The 4,197-nt window shown below is 37.6% G+C and overlaps 1 protein-coding gene across 1 annotated transcript in view; it reads right to left on the reverse strand.

Annotated features, from left to right (window-relative positions):
• DACH2 (dachshund family transcription factor 2) overlaps window positions 1-4,197 on the reverse strand; it is a 452,839-nt gene that overhangs the window by 417,639 nt on the left and 31,003 nt on the right. The gene's annotated exons all lie outside the window — the stretch shown is intronic.

The raw sequence follows: 4,197 nt of genomic DNA on the forward strand, positions 1-4,197 counted from the left end.
CGGGCAGATCAGGACTGAGCAAGATGGGCTGGACATGCTCTGGAGCCCTCCTATGGTCCCTCCCTGGCTGGCGAACCTTCCGCATCCCTCCCTGGCCCCGATCATGCACGCAATCCAGGCTGAGGGACCCCACCTTCCCAAGTGCATGAATTTCGTGCACCAGGCCTCTAGTTTTTAATATTTTTTTAAGAATGAAAGAAAAGAAATATATACCACAGTTTTCTATCCATTCATCCACTGATAGGCACTTAGGCTGGATTAGAAAACTGAGGTACATCTGCACAATGGAATACTATGCTGCTGTAAAAAAGAAGGAATTCTTACCATTTACAACAGCATGGATGGAACTGGAGACCATTATGCTAAATGAAATAAGTTAGTCAATTAAAGAAAAATACCACATGATCTCACTCATTTATGGATAATAAAGACCATTATAAACTGATGAACAAAAATAGATACAGAGGCAGAGCAACATCAAACAGACTGTCAAACTACAGTGGGAAGCCTGGGGAGGGTTGCGGGCGGGAGGGGGAAAAGATCAACCAAAGGACTTGTATGCATGCATATAAGCATAACTAATGGACATAAGACACTGGGAGGAAGGTGAGGCTGGAGGAATGTCAAGGGGGGGGAAGGAGACATGTAATACTCTTTGTAATACTTTAAGCAATAAAACAAAATTAAAAAAAACATATGTTAAATGAAAAGAATGAATGCACATATATCTTTATAGATATAGAGGATACATAAAGATTCTATAGTTACATAGATAATAATATTTAAATCAATATCAAATAATATTGTCAAGAATAAATTCTATGAGTTTTGTCTTAGTGAATAAAGAGCTATCATCAGTAATTAGTATGCTGATTAGTTATATAGAAACAGATCTTTTTTAAAAAAGCTTTAGACTGCTAAGTACATTTAAGATATATTTTATTGATTTTTTACAGAGAGGAAGGGAGAGGGATAGAGAGTTAGAAACATCAATGAGAGAGAATCACCAATCATTTCCTTCTGCACTCTCCCCACTGGCGATGTGCCCCCAACCAAGATACATGCCCTTGACCAGAATCGAACCTGGGACCCTTGAGTCTGCAGGCCGAAGCTCTATCCACTGAGCCAAACCAGTTAGGGCAACACCTAAGTACATTTAAACCAACCAAGTGTTTTAATGGCTATACCCCCAGGCAAACATTAAAACACACACACACACACACACACACACGAGCGCGCGCGCGCGCGCACACACTCACACAAGGGGGGGGGGCATTTCTTGTTTGTCATTTTAATTTGCTAAAAATATGTTTTTATTAATATTAGAAATCTTAGCATAGCTGTTGTCTGAATCATCTCAAATTCTGAATAAGTGAAGTTTGAATTAATCAGGTTTCATTATATATGGGAATATAATCATGAAGAAAATAAACATTTTTTGAAATAAAAAATACAAATAAAAAAAAGAAGTAAAATAATATAAAATAGAAATTAAAATAAACCTTTATGCTAAGCAGATAAAACAATATATCATACCAGAAAATATTCTGAATTTAAAAGATTTACATGACAGCTATGTGAATAAACTGAAAACTATTCTTAAATAAATACAAAAATGTTAGTGTAATAATATCTAAATCTTTTCACTTGCATTTTTTGGCTTGAAATTGCTGGGGAGAAATAACAATTTAAAGGCCAATATAATATACAAAAAACATCACAATATTTTAAAAGAGACCGTGATCATTTTATTTTGTAACCTTTAGACCCTATTTTTAAGTTATAAATGGAAAGAAATAATATAAACAAATGTAGAGCAAGTTCCACTATGTAGGCAATCTTAGCAGGGTTCAAAGGGGCTTCTTCACACATAAAATTGTAAAAGAAGACAGCTGACTCTTTACAATAGTTTATTTGCCAGTTTTATGTAAAATTATACACAGCTGTATAACATTATCTCCTTCTATACAAAAAATATTTGAAATGTAGAGACCTACAACCAGAAATTATTGTAAAACATGTTAATAATGATTTGGGGGAAAAATCATAATTCCCAATCTACAACAAACCATATTAAAAATGTCAACTGAGCCTTAGCCAGTTTTTCTCAGCGGTCAGAGCATCAGCCCACTCATTATTGTGTCTTGGGTTTGATATATGTCAAGGGCACATATCTCAGTTACAGGCTAGATCCCTGGCACCTGTCAGGGCACATGCAGGAGGCAAGCAATCAATGTGTCTCACTTACATTAATGGTTCTCTCACTCTCTCTCCCACTCCCTTTCACTCTCTCTAAAAACATCAATGAAAAAATATCCTAGGGTGATGGTTAACAACTTAACAACAACAACAAAAAATCAACTGAATTTTTCAAAACTATTTTAAATAAAATTAAAGTAAGTTAAGTTTGTAATGCATAGTAAATATCATGTCAAATATGAAATGTGCTAATAGCTAAATGGAGAATTCATTTTATCCCTATCTTTGCTAATTGAGGGGTTAAATGGTATGTCTAATCCAAAATAATGTGTAATCCCAGAATTATTTCTACTTGGTATTACACAGCATTTTTCTCACTATATTTAAGTAGAATAGTCTTTGGCTCATAAAACAAATTCCAGTAAGCTAAGAAGAGGAATTATTGTAGAGCTGGTCAGACTCCTCCTCTTACCCCTGATTGTTTTTTTTTTCTACCTTCTCCCATTTAAACAAAGGTGTTCATGTATTTACCCATTAAATTCTTTACCTATCTTTATTTTTTTGAAGTATTAAAAACATAGCATTTGGGGATTCCAAAATGGCAGTGGAATAAGCTACACTGACATGATTCCAAGATCAAACTGGAATTATAACTAAAATAAAGAAAAATAATCCTGAATAATCAACTGAAGACTAGCTGAAAAGAACCCTGATAAACAAGGATGGAAAGTGAAGACTGCATAGAGACTAGTAGGAAGTGTGGAGGCACAAGAGTGTTGTCCAGGCTCCCACAGACAGAAGCTGAAGTTTCAGAGGGATATCTCAGCTGTGGGGGGTTCCCACTGAGAACTCTGGGGTCTAAACCTAAGCTGTATTCCCCAAACTAGAGAGCCAGAACTGAGAAAGGTGCTCATAGAACATCTGGCTGTAAAAAGTAGTGGGGTTGCAGTCTGCCAGAGAGAGATGGCTGGATATGCAGGCACCCTCTTAAGGGGACAACACACATAATTTCATGTGAAGCCATTCACCTTGGGCTCTGGCAGTGGAAGGGCAGAGTGGACTGGAGCTGTGTGAGGAGGGTTGGTGGCTCTGGGGTTAGAGCTTGGAAGGCAGACGCCCGGGTTTCCTGTGCTGAGTCATTCATTCACACTGCAGAGCACATCTTTCTCCAGCAGACCTTTACCATCTAGGCAGATTTTGCCTGGGGCAGTGGAGGGGGAGCAATTGCCCCACCCTATTGGAAAATGCCTAGCCCCAACCTGTGGAGTTTCTGAAGCCAATTCCGAGGCTGAGAATAACAATCAGCCTGCAGACAGAAGCAATTGCTTCACCTGTTGAGAAACTTCTGTCTCCCAATGTGACTGATAGTCTGGGGCTAATCAAGACTGAGCAACAATCAGACTGCAGGCAAAGACGGGTCTCTTGAGGCTTTAATACTCTGCCTGATCCAATTCTGGTCCCAGGGCTAGGAAAAGCAGACCTTGGTGCACATGTTGGTCCTTTCCAAAGGCACCCAGCACCAGTAGAGGTAGCCACAAACTGTGGACTACTGATAGCTCCATACAGGGTACTCAGGGCCAGTTACAAACAGCATCTGATATTGGCCTTCACTAGGGATTAGGAGTCATAGCAGATCTACCTAATACATAGACACAAACACAAACAGACAGCCAAAATAAGGAAACAAAAACAAAACAAAACAAAACAAATGAAAGAACAAGATAAATCTCCATAAAAAAGCAAAATGAAATGGAAAAAAAGAAATTTATCAGATATATAGTTCAGAATAATGATAGCAAGGATGCTCAACAGCATAAGAAAATATATAGTAATTATGAGAAAGGACCCATCAGAAATAAAGAATGACATAGCACCAATAATGAATACATTGAAGAGAAAACACAGCAGATTAGAGGAAGCCAATGATTGAGTTAATGATTTAGAAGACAGGATAGAAAATAATCACTCAATCAGAGAACCAAAAAGAAAAAAAAACAT

Source organism: Myotis davidii, unplaced genomic scaffold, assembly GCF_000327345.1.
Source record: "Myotis davidii unplaced genomic scaffold, ASM32734v1 scaffold258, whole genome shotgun sequence".
In the NCBI taxonomy this organism is placed as follows: Eukaryota; Metazoa; Chordata; class Mammalia; order Chiroptera; family Vespertilionidae; genus Myotis; species Myotis davidii.